Source organism: Stegodyphus dumicola, chromosome 1 (genome assembly GCF_044657685.1).
Source record: "Stegodyphus dumicola isolate Sdum_Otavi_A_Nest chromosome 1, ASM4465768v1".
In the NCBI taxonomy this organism is placed as follows: Eukaryota; Metazoa; Arthropoda; class Arachnida; order Araneae; family Eresidae; genus Stegodyphus; species Stegodyphus dumicola.
Window position 1 is genome coordinate 145,204,083 of NC_140768.1, and position 21,174 is coordinate 145,225,256.

Sequence of the window (21,174 nt, forward strand, 5' to 3'; positions counted from 1 at the left end):
GCATGTTTCAATGTCCATCAAACAAAAAGTGGAATTGCTACAAAAAATAGATAAAGGCATATACTTTGCTTCTTAACCATTCCAAAATCTGTTTATCAATCTGTTAAAAATCTGTTGGATCTGGCTTATTATTTTTTGCAGACTGTTAGAGCAACTTTATAAAAGTAAGCTTGAACTTTCGATTATGTCAAAAAGAATTTCCGATTCTGGAGCTGCCAAAGGATTTACAAAACAAAAGCATGTTTCGATGTCCAAAATCTGCTATCAATCTGTTAAAAATCTTTTGGATCCGGCTTATTATTTTTTGCAGACTGTTAGAACAATTTTATAAAAGTAAGCTTGAACTTTTGATTATGTCAAAAAGAATTTCCGATTCTGGAGCTGCCAAAGGATTTACAAAGCGAAAGCATGTTTCGATGTCCATCAAACAAGAAGTGGAATTGCTGCAAAAAATGGACAAAGGCATATACTTTGTTTCTTAACCATTCCAAAATCTGTCATCAATTTCACGCTGCTCTGCGGGGGAAGGGGGGAACATCGCGGCGCGCAATGAAGTGAAAGTTGATCTGTCAGCAATATTCTTATCTTCAGGGCAGATGTTTTTATTTTCTTTGGCTTATAAATTCCTTACTGAATGTAGTATTTCATCTCGATGTACTCCGTCTTTGATATGATTTAAATCAAATTCCTCGTCATTATAATTCGCTTCCGATAGTGAACAAAGTGACACAGAGGTTATTGAAAATGAAAAAATGTCGATTGACAAATTAGTCGGTATTCTCAACACAGCAATTATATGACTTGAACAGTGGAACTTTGTAACTGAATAAGAAATTATGTTTGTTTATAGAATTAAAGAGAAAGTATTATCACATAAAACGAAGCAACTTAAACAACTTACATTGAAAGAAATGTTTAATAAAGTAAACAAATAAATATTAAGCTTTTCTTTTTTTGTAAATTTTGATACCCTTTAGATCATAATTGCTCTTTTTTTCATAAATTACGGTTTCATATTTTTAATTTTATAATTTCTGCATGCCATCTTACCAGATTTAAACTGATGATCTATAATTCGGAAAAATCAATAATTCGGAATCGCCGAAGTCCAGACGAGTCCGGATTAAAGACTTTTGACTGTATTACATTAGTAGCAGTTTCTCAAAATTTGCTTTTCATAAATATTTCATGTCTGTTATTCATAATAAACTAATATACCTTAAGAAAATCATGATTCAAAAGCATTGCATAACAAAATGTCAGAAAACACGTAACAATACATTTTATTGATTATGAGATCTTTTGAAGCCTAAAGAAAAAGAATGTTTATAATCAAAGCATAGGAAAATGAAAGTGTATTTAAAATTCTTCTATAATTTTGGGTTTTTTCCACTGGTCTTTGTAATGCCATGTTTACTATAATAAATGAGCATAATATGAGTGACATAAATAAGAGTAAAAAATGTGCATGATCACAGACTTAAATGAAAAAGTATGATTTATTCTGGCAAAACTTTTAATATGCTAAGTCATAATCAAACGATCATTTTGTTAAAAATAATTAATTTTTATTTTATGATAATTTCATAGCAAATTTTAAAACTGCAACATATTTATAAAATGGTGTAATGATTCCAAAATATAATATTACATATTTTATGTTAGCTTACCGATAAATCATCAAGTAACAAGCAAAATGATTAGAACTTTCACTTATCTTTTACTGTTTGTCAATTATATGTATATAGATATATCAATTGGTATTTGTTCTATAAGGTTATGCTCTAGCTACATTTAGTCTGATAACCTTACTAGACTTTAAGAGGAGTTTTTGTCATCTTAACTTACAATCCTATAATACAAACTGATAATAATAAACATTTATTGGTACCTTAGCTTGAAGTTACTATGGCTCCACAGGCCTAAAAAATAATACAAAAGTATCTCAATATTTACAAAACAAAACAAAGACTAAGAGCCTACTCTAATACACCTTCTCATGGAACTAACTGTTAGTGAAAAGTTAGTCCACTAACAGTCAGCACTCATCAGAAAAAAAACAAAATCTTTATACTTTGGACTTAGCTGATAAAGACCTCCCATCTTAGATTTTTGCTTCTCATTTAAACTGAAAAAAATTTCATTTTCTAGTAAAACAAGGAAAGTGCAGGAAAAATTTAACTTCAGTAATAGCATATTAATTGAAACAGACTTTACAGCTAAAACTTTAGAAAAAAAAATTTCAACATTTATAGATAATGCCTTCCTTCATATTAAATTCAGCAAGACAATGATGAGAAAGTTACAGCAAATCTAATATTATTTGAATGCTTATGAGTATATTTCATGACATATCTTTCTATATTACCATATTTCAAAACAGAAATTCCCTTAGTTTCCTCTAAATTTAATGAAATATTATTTAAAAATGCTCTTGTGAAATTATTTGATCAAACATTAAAACATGCCTGTCCAACCCAAAAGACTTTGTGGGTTAAGTATGCATATATAAATTTTTTTAAGTGAAAATTTAAATCAGAATATATTATTATTGTAGTTATTATTCATGAATTATCCACAGAACAGTTAAACATTTATGACTATACATAAATAATTATACTAAAATAATCAATAAAACAATCATATATTACTATATTTAACTATAATCAGTGCAATATTTATTTCTCTATTCCTCGCTTATTTTTTTTTTTTCAAGTTGATTTCAGTACTTGTATTTTCACATCATAATTGATGTTGCAGGTTTTTTTGTCTGCTAAGGTTGTTCATGATTTATGTTTCATTAGTTTCATTTTCGAAAAAAGTGATTTGCACATGTAAATTAGTTCAAAAGCACTTGCAACTATTTGTGGAACATTTTTAAAAATTTCATCAATTTTGCTGTGGGCTACAAAATTTTACATTGCAGGCTGTGCGTTGGATATCTAGCATTAAAAGCTTTAATTATAATATTCAAAATTTTCATAGAGATTACTGTACTAAATTAGTACAAATATTCAGCAATATCTTAATAAAATACAAACATTTATAAATCCAAACTGATTAAATTATAGTACTGATGCATGTTTGTCACAGTGCAAATTGGTAGACACACTATTTATGTAAAATAAAGTTTCAAAAAAGTACTAAATAATTATTAAATTCTTTATAAATATAAATAATGAAACACTAAAATTATAAACTTTAAGTAAAAAAATTGCCAAGCATGAATTTCAATACGTCTTTCAGTTTTAAATCTAATTTCTTTAAATGCAGTATGAATAGTGAAATAATATTTGTTATCATATCAGCAAATCTTAATATCCTAAAAAAACTTTAAAGCAAAATATGGTTAGATAAATACACAAACACCCACTTAATGCCTAAATAATAATAGCATTTAGGTAACAAAATGCAAAATTATTCTGCAATACAATAACTATAAGAATACAAAAGAGATCTTGCAGTATTTAGAAGTTAGAAGAATACTTCAGGGGTCAGATATTTTTAAACAGTTAACAACAACAACAACAAAAAAAAAAAAAAAGGCATATTTTGATTTTTATATGAAGATTCAATTTTTCACAAGCATTCTAAAACAAACCGCATGCAAAAGTTTAATAAATTTGGTTTAGAAGGTTAAGGTGTGAAAATCTGATGCAGCCAACACATGACCTGTAAATTTTATGTTTAAAATACGAATGAGTAAAATATCACTCCCTGGTGACTGTTAACAAACAAAATCTAATTTACTGTTCCAATATATATAAAGGTCTTAAAATAAAATTTCGAATTATATTTTAGTAGGCATAATTGGCCATGTGTAAAAAGCATTTTTTTCCCTAAATTTATACTAACATAATCAAGTGTTTGCCCCTTTACTCTTTCATTAAAAATTACATTTTAAGTTAAATAACAGAACTCGTACTTAATTAAAGAAAATTAAATGTTTATATTAAAATAAAAACTTTAAATACCATAATTCTTCTATGTTATTTTTATAACATTAAAAAAACTAAATTCATTCTGATTTCATTCATGTATCTTCATGATATTTAGGTATCGGCAAACAATGCTTGCTGAACAGCAACAATATGTAACAGTTTATATATACAACACTTATGTTGATTTTTGGGGATAACTGCTATGGACTTCAAGTACCAGCTCCAATTGCCCAGTTTTATTCAAAATTTAATCAACTTTATGAATTTGGAATGCTTAAATACAGAAAACAGAAATTTTTGGAAGTCTGATATAGGAACTGTCATGGGGGAAAAAAAAAAAAACTGCACATAATACACACTGACAGACATCATTGCAAAAATAGTAAAAATATGTCATGAAAACCCTAATTCGCACTGATTCACTGAAAACTCACTACTGAATTTTCGAACTAAAAACATTCTCTCTCACTTTTGTATATAGCAGACATTGCCAAATTGTAGCTCTCAAGTTACTGTGCCCTTTTGGTCACTTAAATGCAATTTGCTTGCAACAGATAATAGTTTAATTTTATGTATATAATCATTTAATTGATTTCAAACTACTGGCCGCTTGCTTACCGCCAGACTAACAAATAAAATTGCAAATTCCACTTCTGCCCATTACTATCACTGCCATACTATTTTTAGAGCAGATAATGGCCATCAAAATAGCATAAAGTACCACAAATACAAAGGTACTTTTAAAAAATGCTATTACAATATTTTCTTCGATATCACTGAAACATTCTTTGGGCTAATAATTAAGACAATGAAGTATGATAAATGCCAATTTATTACTAAAGTAACACACACAAAAGAATAAAAGTGAGAGATTTGTAGCTACATTGCTCACTCAATGAGTTTCAAGTCCTAACTAGTGAAGAATTTCAAATCCTAACAAAGCTTCGGTGTGTCACCTCACCTGTAAAAAGAAAAAAAGAAATATTTTGGGTGAGTCTCATATCACATCACCTAGAGCTGGTGCTCCGTTTGAGAAATGACTCACGCTATCTGTTACATCCTTCTCCTCAAGCATTATAAGTTGTCCTCAATTTATGGCTTATTTTTCTTGCAAGTTAATTCCATCAGTTTCTATTTACATTCCTCCTATGTAATCAGTTTTACATTTTACGTCATAAAATCATGTTACAATGTCTTGTCATATGTACTTCATTGCACTTATTTAGTCCTTGAATGGCTTGGGTAACTACACTTTCAAACAGAAAAAGCGATTCCAAGCAGGAGCTCTTTCAGTTTGGGAAAGAATTTGAAATCCGAGGATTTTATGGTTGGTAATGTAAACCTTCCTGCTCATATTTAGTTAGAAGATCTATCATAACTTTCTCACTTACAGGTATCTTTCCAAATTAAATCCCCATCCTTTTTATGCAATTTTGTCACAATTTTCGCAATGACTCTCGGTAATATGCTGCACTTAACACTTTTTCTACATGAAACTATCTTTCATAATAATTCCTTAGTAATCCTAGACAGAGATCATTTATTTCACCACAGATTGAGCATCTTGAAATTTTGGGGATTGCAGGAAGAATGAACTCCTCCACTAATAATGATTTCTATTCTGGTCAAAGATTTTAATTGATGCTTTCTTGGTCGCTATTATTCCAAATATAAATCCTTCACTTTTACAGTAGGGCACTACATCTATTGAAGTTTAGCATGGTGATCTTCAGACCCTAGTAGACTGACAAGCAAATTACTGCTTCAGCCTGAATTCAGATGATGAGGTCTTAGAAAGGTTAAAAATCACTTACTTATTCAACTCTTTAAATTAACAGAGGACACTACTTGGCTACAAATTAACCTCCATTAGTTGCAGCATTTAAAATTACATAAGATGAAGTTAATTTAGGTAACAGAGTCTGAGTTTACACACACAGCAGAACACTTAAGCTAGCTCAAGTAATTAATAGTGTGTATTTAAACATCGGCTAGCAAAATGGTAAACTTAGTGCGAAACGAAGTAAAACTCTGTACAGCTAGCAATAGTACATACCTGCAAAGCAAGGCTGCCAGATGTTCTTACATTCAAACCTTAGGCTTAAATACTGAATAACTAATTTGCATTCTAGTGAGGATTACAGACAGAAGAAGTTAAAATAAAGGTTCTTCATTTCAATAAAACACTGCATCCAGCAATAAGAGATCAAATGAACACAAAGCTTTAGCTTGTAATATTTTCTGGTGTGTTGCTTGACGAACTTCTTCTAGCTCAATACAAATACAGTCAAAAGTCGTTAATTCGGACTCGTCGGGACTTCGGCGATTCCGGATAATAGATCATCAGTTTAAATCTGATAAGATGGCATGCAGAAATTATAAAATTAAAAATATGAAACCGTAATTTATGAAATAAAGAACAATTATGATCTAAAGGGTATCAAAATTTACAAAAAAAAAGCTTAATATTTATTTGTTTACTTTATTAAACATTTCTTTCAATGTAAATTGTTTAAGTTGCTTCGTTTTTTTATGTGATAATACATTCTCTTTAATTCTATAAAAAGACAATTTCTTGTTCAGTTACAAAGTTCCGCTGTTCAAGTCCTATAACTGCTGTGTCGAGAATACCGACTAATTTGCCAATCGAAATTTTTTCGTTTTCAACAACCTCTGTCACTTTCTTCGCTATCGGAAGCGAATTATAATGACGAGGAATTTGATTTAAATCATATCAAAGACTGAGTACATCGAGATGAAATACTACATTTAGTAAGGAATTATAAGCCAAATAAAATAAAAACATTTACCCTGAAGATAAGGATAGTGCTGACAGATCAACTTCCAATTCACTGCGGGGCGCCCGCCGCGGCGTTAAAGATAAACAAAAGATATGCCTTTATCCATTTTTTGCAGCAATTCTACTTTTTGTTTAATAGACTTCGAAACATACTTTCGCTTTGTAGACCTTTACATATTAGTAAATATATATCAGAAATTCTATTTGACATAAAAGTTCAAGCTTACTTTTATAAAATTGCTCTAACAATCTGCAAAAAATAATAAGCCGAATCCAATTTAAAGATTAAGGAACAAGGCAATCTGCAACATTAACTGAATTAGATAATTTTAGCTTAGCTTATACCATCTGTTATACATTAAACGCGCATTCGTAAACGTATTTTGTGCACGCGCACACACATATTCACAGCCGTAAAGGAAGCATGCGCAGAAAGTTTGTAACTTTGAGGTCCGTATTATGGGTGTCCGAATTAACCACTTTTGACTGTATTACACTAAATTAGAGCTGGCACTTTGCTTTTTGTCATCTGGTATTTCTTTTTTTTTTCTCTTTTTTTTTTTTTTTAAATATATATATATATATATATGTATATATTGTTCTGCTGCTCAGTGCAGCTGTCAGCTTCAAAAGTTGTACAGGTTCTGATGGCAGCATCACACTTCTTTAATTTTTTGATATTTCTGGTCTTCTAAATCTTCGGTCATCGTATACATCTGGCATATCTTTCATGAAAGCTTAGTAACCCAACAGACAGTTGTACTACAATCCATTATTTGATCATTAAAATTTTATGCAACACAATGTAAATTTCTGTTGGAATTTAACTCTGTAAATGTTGTTCTAAAATTTGATCTTTTATTTTCTAAAATCACAAACTCCCCCCCCCATATCTTACAGATTCCACTGCATCTTCTAGATATATTTTCTGTACACAAATTATGAAAACATCAGGCTCAAGTTAAATATATATACTGGGTGGCCATAATTAAACTGACAGTGCTCAGTGTTCTGTAGCGCGATCTATTTGCGAGAATGACGCCACATTCTGTAGGAACATTAAACAAGACGGGGGACGAAGGATTCTGCGAAAAAATTAATTAGTTCCAAAAGTCACTGCTAGGGGAATATTTGGCGCTGTGTAATAGAAAATAGAGTGTTAACAAATGCAAATCAATACGGAAATTACCTTTTATTTTGCATTCAAATGAGGTTCAATGTGGCTGCCGTTGTTGTGGACCACATATTGATTCTGTGCACAGTATGCACAACAGCAGAAATTACGAGGGCTATTTTTTTTTCAACGCCCAATGGGCTATAAAGAAAAAATGTGTGAATATACAAAAAAGATTTTATTACCAAAACTAATGTAAAATACAGATTACTTCTCTACATAATCACCTTGACGATTGAGGCATTTGTCATATCTGTGAACAAGCTTTGCAATACCCTCTTCATAAAATGTCCCCGCCAATGATTGGAAATGAGTTGTGACGGTTTCTTTCAGCTCCACGTCAGTTTGGAAGCTCTTTCCGCCCATGAAAGTCACTCAGCGCTAGGTCGGGACTATATGGTGGATATTCGAAAATGTCCCATTGAAATTGCTGAAGGAGCCGTTGGGTTACAGGAACGCTGTGAGGACGGGCACTGTCGTGGATCAGAACAATTCCAGAAGTAAGCATGCCTCTTCATTTGTTCTGAATAGCTCTCCGTAAGCGTCACAAAGTTTTACAATATGAATCTGCATTAACTGTTGTTTTGGCTACATAAACTCCACAAGCAACACACCTTTTTGGTCCCAAAAAACAGTTGCCATAACCTTACAGTTGTTAAAGGTTCTTTTGAATTTTGTCAGTCTCTTTGGAGAATTTGTGTGCATCCACAGTTGAGATTGTCATTTCGTTTAGGGTGTGTCATATTAAACCCATTTCTCATAACCTGTCACAATGAATTTCAAAAACTCTTCTCCGTCAGTAACGTAACGGTCAAGAAACTCAAACGCTGCAACCATTCGGCGAGTTTTGTGGTCATCAGTCAACATCTGTGGGACCCAGCGAGCGCAAACTTTTCTGTAGCGCAACTGTTCAGTAACGATAGAGTACAGTGAAGATCTTGAAACTTCCAGAAATTTCATCGATAATTCACTTATGGTGAACAATTCGATTTTGCTTAACGGCTTGGTCAACTCGTTGAACAATGTCGTCTGTAGCAACAGACTTGCGTCCTTGACCCCCTTCATCATGCACATCACTTCGTCCATTTTTAAAATTTCGACACCATTGACGAACAACGCCATCACTCATAAAGCTGTTTCCATACACTCGACTCATTTTTCGATGAATTTCCGCTGCACTGTTCCCTTCTGCCTGCAAGAAGCGAATAACAGCTCGCAATTCACACTTGGCGGGAGAATCAATAGCGACAGCCATGTTTACGTGACTGCAACTCAACAGAAAATGGCGTGTTGAATACGCCAGTGACAGAGCGTGTGGAGGGGGAGATGCGCAGTCACTTACTATGCACACCAACCACCTGCCGCATACCTGGCCATCATACTGTGTGATCGGAGGTTGAAAAAATAACAACCGACGTAACATGTCTGCATGAATCTTCCATACAGTCCGTGATATGTTATCCTTCAACGTAGCCAGGTCCTGGACCACTCCTTGATAGACCTTGGACTTAAGGTAACCCCATAGCCAGAAGTCGCATGGGGTAAGATCAGGCGACCGAGGTGGCCATGCAGTTGGAAAGTAGCGGCTAATGACTTTTTCTGTTGTGAATTTCTGTCGTAGCATCTGTTGCACCCGTACAGCAACGTGTGGAGGGGCTCTTTCTTGCATGAAAATTATTTCCTCCAGGCATTATCTTTGCTGAAGTGCCGGAATGACAAAGCTGTTCAACATGTGGCGATATTTCTTTCTGGTAACAGAACAGGTTTCTGGCCCTGTCGGGGTAATATTCTCATAAAAGAATGGACCTACGATAAATTGCGCTGTGAACCCACACCAAACAGTTATCTTTGGTGAATGTAAGGGAATTGCTGTGAGTGCATGTGGTGGTTTGTCATCCCAAATTCGGCAGTTCTGAGTATTCACAGTTCCATTCAGGTAAAAGTGGGCCTCGTCTCCCCATAAGATTTTCTACGGCCAAGCATCATCCACCTCCATTCTGACAAGAAAGGTGAGAGCAAAAGTCAATCGCTTATCATGGTCGGGATACAGTAACTCCTGTACAAGGCTGATCTTGTATGGATAAAAGTTGATAATCTTTCGTAAGATTTTCCATACCGTACTGTAAGGCATATCCATATTCCGAGCTACTCCATGAGCGCTAGAGGTGGCAGCAATATTATCTGGTCCTCTGTCGACAATCGCCGTGGCAACTGCTTCAATTATATCCTGTGGTACAGGTTTTCGTCCTCTGCCTGACTGAACCTTCAGAGAACCTGTTTTCTCAGATGTCGCAACAATTGCTTTTAGCCCATTAACTGACGCAGGACCATTACCTTTAGGCATTTTTTTGTGCGTTCTAAAAGTATGAAGAGCGGCTGACACGTTGCACTGGTTGAGGTAAAAGAATTTGACCAGCAACGCACGCTCGACTAAAGAAGGAGATATTGCACATAAACTTTCAATCCGATTGATTCGAAACATAACACATTGCCTTTTAAAACCCAAGCAGCTGGTACTGTGCGAATGAATGTAACGTGAAATTTGAATAAAGAACTTCTTCTTCTGCTCAGCGTACGTGATATTGCAGATCACGACACTTTATTGGCGTTTATGTAGATTTTACGCTTTTTTAAAAGTGTTGCCATATTGCACTTGAACTAAATCAGAAAATGTGCATAATAAAAGGTAATTTAATTCCATATTAATTTGCATTTGTTAACACTCTATTTTCTATTACACAGCACCAAATATTCCCCTAGCGGTGACTTTTGGAACTAATTTGTTTTTTCGCAGAATCTTTCGTCCCCCGTTTTGTTTAATCTTCCTACAAAATGTGGCGTCATTCTTGCAAATAGATCCCACTACAGAACACTATGAGCACTGTCAGTTTAATTATGGCCCCCCGGTGTGTGTGTGTGTATATATATATATATATATATATAAGATTTATTTTAAACTTTTTCACAGTTAGAATTACTTTACTTCAAAATTTAAGACAAGACGCTAATTCATTTGGCTGCCTTTACAAATCTAGACAGTTAACAGTTAGAATAGGTCAATCTGTACACCAGTATGGCAAGAACTTGTTAATTAAACTATTTTGCAGACTTCTGGTGTATCACAAAGGGCATTCACATCAAATACATGTATGTGCATGTCCATATAAAAATTTAATGAGTTAAACTTTCATGCTAGTCTGTTTTTACGAAATAAATTCATTAAAACTGTTACAGGTATGTTTTCTTTCTATACCATTAGTTTTGATTTACTCTGTGTTTGAAAAACAGTTCAAAATTCAACAGCCATGGCTGGAGTTAGACTGTAGATAGTTCAAATATATGCCTGCCACAGTGTTCATATATCGTGGCAAGCAGATTTATTGGTAATAGGTTATCTATGTTCAGAATTATGGCGATGATTCAAGAGATAATTTTGAGAATTTTCAGTGATGTGCAGTGTACTGATTACTTAAAATGTTGGCAGATTTTGGTGAATTGTCATACTGAAACAGTGCAGCATTCTGAGCCGTCATGAGTGATATCACTGATATTGATGTAACATTCTATTTTTAATGAATTCTTCTATACTGGGCAACATGAAAACTCAACACTCTAAGGTTTTAAATTAAAATGTATAACAATTTCTCAGTTTAGTATTCACCCCAAAATTTGAATAATAGGAATTTTAAATCTTTCTGAAGATTGCCAAAATCTGAGGATTCGAATGCCTTAATCTTGGGGGAGGGGTGATCTGACTAATAATCCAGTTTGCATCAAATGAATTCAGTTATTTAGAATTAGATTTGACCTCACTATGTTAGTCCTCATGTTGATTATTACACAGGAAAACAAGCTTATTAATTTTTATGCAAAAGCCTAAAGAAGTTAATAGCTTATTTTAAAATAATTTTTCTTTTCCAAATAACGGTTTCTAAGCAGTAAGCGCTTCTTATATCACTTATTTTATTCATTTTTAAAAACTGCATATGAGTTAAAGAAAAATGCTTGATTTGTTTTTTAAATTAATGATTTATTCTACATTCAAATGAAAAACCTTTACTTAACTGTAATCATAAAAGACCAATATATATTCTTCCAATTCAGTTTTCTTCATCTAAAACCAAACAATAGTTATAAACATAGAGGGATAAAGGAAACAAGAATAAATGCCTGGAAAAAAAAAAAAAAAGAATGAAAGAAAATGCTTGGTTTTTCTACCTAAAAGAAGCAGAGATGTAAGATTTTTTTATTTATATTTATATGTAATCAAGTTAATCACACAAAAATGTAAAATTCCCATTAATTTCTTTTAAGTTTCTTTCAATTCAAAATCTGCCTATATTTCTAAAATGATATCAGTATGGATTTGTGACTCTTGGAAGCTGCAGCTCTAGAAATTTCATGAAATCCACCATGCAGCTTTCATCTTAATGACGTTTGGCTACACCTGGTATATAGCTTGGCAGAGGTAAAAATAGGTCTATATTTCTGCCATTTAGAGGTATCAGATGAACTTACTTTTAATTGCTTACAACAGCTTACATACAACTGTTTACTATGCTTTTTATGTACATACAACTGTTTACTGTGCTTTTTACTTACATACAACTGTTTACTGTGCTTTTTGCTTCTGAAAGTATTGTTATATTTTAAATTTTATCACAGAAGACAGCATTTATGAAATTTATCTGGTTTGTCTAAGAATTTGAAAACGTTTTTTTTGGATTATTTATCGTTTTCATCAGTTGCAAGTTGAATCAGGACAAATTTAATTTTTTCTCAGAAAGTGTCATTTTTGTCGATTGATGATAAATATCAAAATAAATTTTAAAAAATCCTATACTACAAAGAAGACATTAAAAAAAAAAAAAAAAAGCAAAAAGCTACTACAGAATATCTGCTTTTTATACTTTGTAGGCGCATTTTCAAAAGATTTCATTTTTATATTTATTTTGAAAGTATTTCATTTTTGCGAAATTTATTTATAAAATTTTACTTGATATTTAAATATCAAATTCAAATTCATAATTTAATACTTTTCTTGGTACTCTTCTGTTATTAGAACCAAATTCAGAAATGCATGTGTGTACAGATGGATGGATATGTGAACATGCATATATGTTTGTACGTACATTTGTGTGTGTTCGCCAATATATGCATACATATACAGCACAAAGTCAATAATCCGGACATCCATTATCTGGAATGATCTATAATCCGGACCTCAAAGCCACGAACATTTTTTTTGTATGCTTTACGCATGCGCATAAAGACCTTACGTGCCCTATACTTCCACAGTCTTCCACCTTGGTTCTTTACTCTTATTAGGTATAGCGCATGCTTTATTTTGTGTGTTAGTACTTGAATAACCCTTATTTTTCTTATCTGGAATGTGAGAATTCAGAAATAGTTTTACACCCATACAAAATAATTTTGTTGCTACTCTGATCCGGTATCCCATTGATTACATAATCAAGAATTGATGAATCGTCAACGGAACTGGGACTGGCTGTTTCACGCATGGCAATTAAATATTCGGAAAGGGATTCACCAGGTTTTAAGTGTTGTTTAATTCCAGACTAAATGAACCGCATTTTTTTCTACTTAGCACGATATTACTTGCGTAATCAGAACAGCTTGGCTTAATGATTTGTTTCTCTAACCATTCCGAAATCTGTTTATCGATTTCAGCTGCTCTTGGGGAGGGGGGGGTGGAGTTGATCTGTCAGCACTATCCTCATCTTCAGGACAGATGTTTTTATTTTATTCAGTTTATAATTCCTTACTAAATCTAGTGTTTCATCTCGTTGTACTCCGATATGATTTAAATCAATTTCCTCGTCATTATAAATATCATAATTACACATCAAATAGTTTTCTAGTTGCAATTTTCTAATTTCAACTATGTGTAATGTATGCTTTACGCATGCACATGTTGAAAGAAATGTTTAATAAAGTAAACAAATAAATATTAAGCTTTTTTTTAGTTTGATACCCTTTAGATCATAATTGCTCTTTATTTCATAAATTACGGTTTCATATTTTTAATTATATAATTTCTGCATGCCATCTTACCAGATTTAAATTGATGATCTATAATTCGGAAAAAACCCTAATCCGAAATCGCCAAAGTCCCAACGAGTCTGGATTACGGACTTTGTACTGTATATGCACATACATACATACATTTCTGAATCTGCTCCCAATAACAGATTACCTTTCCCTTTTATATCAAATATTTCACAATTTAGATATTTTCTCATTTAAAATCTGGCTAAGACAGCATATTAAATTTTCGGTATTAAATGAAAATTTTGAATGCTTGTATTTAATCCCTTGAACAATTCTCTACAGTTTTATATGAAATACATTCACGCATGATAGAAAAATTAACATATTAATATAGTTACATACATTAATTAAAAAGTAATATGTTTTTATTAGTAATATAGATTTCAAGCTAATTTCATTTTAAGATTTTGTAAAGTTGTGGTTTCATTACTTACATGCATTGAATTTCAAGAAATTTTGATGAATTGTATAAATACTATATGAGGACAAAATTACATTAACCCATCAGTTAACATCCTTCTCATTAAATTTGAAATTGTATTAAATTTTTTACTTTCATTGTTCAATGTTTCATTGTTTTAATTAAAATTATGATTATATATAATACCATTTAAATATATAATTATGTTTACTTACAAACTTGTATACTTTTACATTTGTCTATTATGTTAGTCTATATTTTAGGGTGCCCCTTGAATTATTGCCAAGTTGTTTCATTTATAGTAACCTGAGTAGTTGAATTTTATGAAAATCCTACTATGACGTGATTGGTTGCACGGCTGCAGTGAATTTGACTTATGGGAAAATTTTTGTAAGGACTTATTTAAGTGTTAGATACTGGTTATGATGTATGTTGCTTACTTTATATTTTATGCCATAAAATGCGTGCTGTTGGTATGATTAACGTGAGGTTTCCGTACACTTGAGAACGACTGAGAAAGAAAACATTGATTGACTGGTGTATAAATGACAAATGGTTTTGGCACAAAAATCACATTTCCCCCTCCCCGTCTTTTCAGTTTCCTGTGATTCATACTGCTTTACCTGCTAGTGCTTTAATGCTGCATTATCCTCCCCCCCACACACACACATTCCTGTATAAAATCTGCTTATTCAGGTCCCCTCTACCTGTCTTTACATTTTTGAGATATAGTTTTGAACCACCCTGTATATTATGTTTCTAATTAGAGAAAAATATCAACTTTAAAAATAGTGATTTGTTTATATATAATGCTGCATACAGCACACTACAATTTTTTATTGATGATAAAGTTGGTTTTTTATTTTGACTTTATTTAAAATAGTTTAATACCTGGAATACAAACCAGGTAGTTATGCATATAAGCAAATTCTGACATTTAAGTGACAGATACATGACAACTGCAAAAATTTAAATTCTAGAGCTGCTTTGATTTTGTATTTATCCTTTTACTTTTGTTGGTGTTACCACTGCTATTTACATGAAACTTAGCTATCAAAGGTAGTGTATAATTTGTTCCCACATATACGTAATTTTCTTAAAATTTTTTATATGGTGCACCAATTCTGTACCAAAAAAAAAAAAAAAAAAACTGGGTGGATTCCCTTCCCAAACCATGCCAAATCAAAAATTTTTCAAGCAAAAGCACTACATAACATTTTTTTTCGCAGATATTGAATCACTGGCATTTTCATGAAACTTGCTTTTAAATCAAACATCTACTTACATATTTTAATGTACTTTTTTAGGAAATTTGTTGCTAAAAAATTATTTCTAGTAATGTAACATACGAATTTTTACAATATATTTTAATAAATTATCAAATGCTGTTCTCGCAGTTTCTCATTGCAAATCTATTGCAGTCGATTTTGTTTTTAATATTTAGGTTACTTTTCAACATATCACTAAAAATTATAAGACATTTTCAAGAGCTTACAGTCAATCTAAAGTTTAAATCACGTATGTCTAGTAAATGTTACCTATTTGTTATGATTCGAAATTTAAGCAATTGTTTTTAAACATATAACTAACAATGATAATTAATAGTATTAATCGCTTATTTTTCGTTGGGTTTAAAATTGGTTAAAAAAAAAAAAAACTATTGAGAAACATCTGACGGAAATACTTCAGCTAACCGCAATGTTCGTTAAAAAAACAAATAATACCTTCAAATTTGAGCTTTCAGTTTGAATTTTAATTCAAAAGTATGATAACTTGCATAATAAAATAATATTAAACACAGTTAAGCAAATTTCCCCAAAATCTAATTAGATTATCGAATTAGGGACTACTCACACAAAGAGATATGCATCTTAAAATAGCTGAAACTCAATTATTCTGACAAAGTTATAATATGAAAACTAAAACAAACAAAATATTAATCAAATTTATGCGCAGCAAAACTCAGAAAAAGAACATGCCATTAACATTTATATTACTGCAAAAAATCATGCAGACACCGCCTGCTGTAAGCACTTTCTTAGAAAAGGGCCAGATTGCAAAGCTTAAATTTATTACAATAACGTCATGAATTATTAAAATAAGATTGTTATACCCCATAGCAAGAACATGTTACTTGTTTTATAACTCCTTGTCCATCTTTTTTCCATAAAATTAATTTAATAACTAAACATACTAAACGCATCGCTCAGTTGCCAGAGTCAATGTTCTGATAGGTTAAATGGATGATCATCCGATCACATATAGACAGATGGTAGGGGTGGGTGGTCATTGCACTTGAAACAATGGAACAGTCATTGAGTTCGTGAAACAAGCATTTTCAAATTAGAAACTTTGTCCTTCATTAATTTGATTTAATTAAGGTCATTAATTTCTTTAAAGTAAATAGAAATTATAGAAAAGACAGAAAAAATTCTCATACGAATAAATTATTGAGCTAAAAGTACACTACTCAGTTAGTTACGGTAGTATAGAAAATATAATGCAAAATGTAAAAATATTGTTATTTGAAGAAATTAAAGCAAAATACATCTCTCAAAGAATCAATATTTAATTTCATAAAACGAGCTTCATTAAAATGCTATAGTTGTTTTTAACTGCAACCCTTTTATCTATTCTCGCTGCGATTGCGATCAATTCCTTTTACTTCCTTCCTTAGCTCTTTTTCAGTCCCTTTAATTCCTCTTCTAATAATTTCTCCGTCATTTTCACAGTTAACTTTCCTCACGGTTCTTTTCCGCTCGAAAAGTTGCTCCTATTCTCCTCTCGCCACGGGCGGTCGGAGAACTTTTCGCCTTCCTGAATAAACTATCCCCCCCCTCCTCTTCGCTCCTTCTTCCCTGGATTCCAGTTCTAGTCGAAAGACTCTTCCCCCCCCCCGCTCATCCCCAAGGCATTAGCAATCACTGCGGCTGTCCGTATTACCTAATATTACCTTTCCCAAGCCCTGGAACAACATGTTTCCCGGCTGTTTTCTTCCAACCTTTCCGATTCCATTAACGCAATGCGTTCCGGAATTCGCCTCAACCAACACCTTTCTCTCTTTCAATCTTGAATTACAAGTTGAAAGCAGAGAGAATTACTCGTCCCTTATGTGGACTCCTTATTCATTTCTTTCATTGTAAACCCTTAATGGTTTGTTCATTTTTCCTTTAGCTAATGCTTTTTCTTATTCAACTCAGTTTCCTTATCTATAGTTATAGCTTATAGTTAAGTTGTGGAGGTAATTGCATTAAGTTGCAAAGGTACTCCGGAAGTCAAACGTCTTGGGCCTTGGGCCGAGGCAAGTCAAAAGTTTAATCGTGACCGTCATAATGAAAATAAAAACACATGGTAATTAGCATGGTAACTGAAAACATGGCGATTTCTGCTGACCGGAGGTCTGCGATACGGGCGGCTAAAACCCGCCGGGAACTGAAGAAATTCAACCAATCAGAATAAGCTACCGCCGGAGACTGTTTTTGGCGACCAATTTTTATGCCAGCAATTGAAGGGTTTGTTTTGGATTTATTTTCCGCTCATATTCCTCTTTTCGTATCTTTTGATTACGTCTTTTTCGCATCAATTTATAATAGTTTTCTAACTTTTATTACTATAAAAGACAATGTAGTGAATACGGAAAATTCGGTGCATTATCACGTGAAATGTGTAATAAAATTTCTAGCCTGTTCCCGCAAAAGGTGTACGGTGTTGTATCGCAAAAGTTTTATGCTAAATTGTACATTTCACTTTATTTTGTGGCACTGAAAATTACAGAAAGAATTTATTTTTTGATCATCAAGAAAAAAATGCACATGAAAAAGGCTTATTAATTTGGCCTGTGCAGAAGATGTGTTGCTTTTTTCTTTCTTAATATATATATATATATATATATAAGTATTTATTAGGTACTCAAATTTAGCCAACAAAGCCACATGCAGAACATATATATATATATGTATTAGAAGATTCCTAAATAATAATAAATAATTTGATTGAACTTTTTCTAAAATGCATTACGTTTTTGTGTGATATTTGATTTTTAAGAAATGTAGCATGTTGAATAAATTGATAGTAAAAATTTCAAATGTACTGTATTTTTGGCTGGTCTGATGATCTGTATAAAATGGTAAATGAAAAACAAAGTATTTGTACCCAATATTAAGTCTGATCTGCAAACAAGATTACTGTGGCTGCGGAAACCGACATGCCAGTGAAATATATGTGTCATGTAGATATTACACAAAATACATCAGCTAGAGTACTCTTATCAAGCAGTATGGAGACAGGTACCATATAACTAAATATGTACATATCAAACATTTGTAATTATGTATTTTAAAGTTATAGGCTTCCAATACAATTAGAATTTATATTTCTGTAATACTTATGAGTCTTCTCTGAAACATACTTATTTTGCTTAAATCTACTTCCAAAGTACTTTATTTTGATACAACCCATGGTTTAGAAAAATTAATGTTTCTGACATTCAAGAGCAGATAAAAGTCATACTTAACTGACAAAAACATATAAAATTAAAGTAAGGCAAAAATAGCAGCTTAACATAAAATCTTGTGTCAGTTTTAAGAAATAACTGACGTAGGTCCCTCTTCTTCAATAAAAATGAAAAAAGGTTTTTATTCCTGGCCTTTTGAAGAACAGATATCAGATAACACTCAAAATTAATAAGAATTATACAAATTCTGCATCATTCTAAGCCTTCTTGATTTATTTTAATCTTGAAATTCATGACCTGACAAATTTTGTGACAACTATATATTTTTGAGAAACTGGGACCACAGGTGGATTTGTTCGAACAGCATTCCATGTTCTTCGATTACATGCTCGAAATGACTCTGCATGAAAAATTTACAAATTAAATTCGTCAAAAGTGAAATCTAATGCACTCAGTAAATTTGTTTTTTCTGTGTGAGGAAATCAGCTTTTTCATTACCATCAGTTCTACAATGGAAATGAGCCTGCTTGGCAATTAGTCTGAGTTGAAAGTGTCTTAAAATTTCTAAAGATGTCTGCAAATATAGCTTTGATATATATACAAGAGAAATCTATTTAGCCTATTCTTAGTATCAGTAATATTAGGTGTTTTCAACATTAAATGGGGTACAAAAAGTCCATTATGATATCTTCAGTGATGAGATGTACGAAGTTTCCACGCGTCCTTTGCTCAATTTGTCCTTTGTTCTTTTTGTTTGCTTATTACTTATTCCAGGGAAAAACGTCTTGCATGTTGTAACCGTACTTTAACATGAGTTAAATTTTATATTAAAACATGAAATATAAATAAATTATTTTAGGATTTCCATCGAGATGGTTTTAACATGAAAACTGCATAATGGAATTCCTAATAGTGTAAAGAAAGGTATACAGTCAAAAGTCTTTAATCCGGACTCGTCGGGACTTCGGCGATTCCGGATTATCGATTTTTCCGGATTATAGATCATCAGTTTAATCTGGTAAGATGGCATGCAGAAATTATAAAATTAAAAATATGAAACCGTAATTTATAAAATAATGAGCAATTATGATCTAAAGGGTATCAAAATTTACCAAAAAAGAAGCCTAATATTTATTTGTTTACTTTATTAAACATTTCTTTCAACTCGCGGATGCGTAAAGCATACCTTACGCATAGCCGAAATTAGAAAATTGCAACCAGAAAACTATTTGATTTGTATTCGTGATATTTATAATGACGACGAATTTGATTTAAATCATATCAAAGACGGAGTACACCGAAATTAAATACTACATTTAGTAAGGAATTATAAGCCGAATAAAATAAAAACATCTGCCCTGAAGATAACGATAGTGTTGACAAATCAACTTCCAGTTCATTGCGCGCCGCGACGTCCCCCCCCCGCGCAGAGCAGCGTGAGATTGATAAACAGAATTCGGAACGGTTAGATAAACAAAGAATATGCCTTTATCCATTTTTTGTAGCAATTCGTTTTTTGTTTGATGGACATCGAAACATACTTTCGTTTTCTAGATCCTTTGGGAGCTCCAGCATCGGAAATTCTATTTGACATAATCGAAAGTTCAAGCTTACTTTTAGAAAATTGCTCTTACAGTCTGCAAAAAATAATAAGCCGGATTCAATTCAAAGATTAAGGAACAACGCAATCTTAAACATTAAATGAAATAAATAATTTTAGCTTAGCTTATACCGTCCATTATATATTAAACGCGCATGCTTTAATGCATGCACAGAAAGTTTATAGCTTTGAAGTCCGGATTATGGACGTCCGGATTAAAGACTTTTGACTGTATATAAGAAAGAGTATTACAAAGTTGTTGAAATGTTACACACATCCCTGTATGTTGATTTAATTTCTGATTAATGTAATCTTCAAATCAGTTCCCATTTATAGCTCAGAGAGCTAAGAGATCACAATGTGAGCTTATGCAATTAAGGCTGTATGTATTGCCTTGTGTAAAGTAAAGAAAAGTTATTGGGTATCGAGTTAGCCAATCGAGTGGAATATAAAGTTGTATTTGTTTTCGAAATTGAGATTTACATACTTCACTTATCGCTTCTACAGTAAATTAATTTAAATATTAAATCATATCAGGGCAACACAAAATAACCAAAACCAATGAAATACGAACAAGTTACCATAACATTAACAACTGCTTTCTTGTATACCAGTTTTGCACAAAAATTGCGTTTGGCGATCGGAAAATGACGCCAAAAGTTCCTGGCGCAACGGTTGTCTCTGATTGGTTGAATTTCTCCAGTTCCCGGCGG

The 21,174-nt window shown here is 32.2% G+C and overlaps 1 protein-coding gene across 4 annotated transcripts in view; it reads right to left on the minus strand.

The window, feature by feature from the left end:
- The window catches only part of LOC118180278 (uncharacterized), a 35,098-nt gene extending 18,422 nt beyond the window's left edge, over positions 1-16,676 (minus strand). Inside the window, exons 1-3 of one of the 4 annotated variants that reach the window (XM_035349395.2) lie at positions 16,522-16,653; positions 11,981-12,029; positions 1,892-1,922 (exon numbers count right to left, since the gene is read on the minus strand). The gene's annotated coding sequence lies outside the window, so the exon portion shown is untranslated. Of the gene's footprint in view, positions 1-1,891; positions 1,923-11,980; positions 12,030-16,521 lie in introns of all 4 variants that reach the window. The other 3 variants (XM_035349389.2, XM_035349406.2, XM_035349401.2) reach the window with 3 other exon arrangements.
- Positions 16,677-21,174: the final 4,498 nt, after the last annotated feature.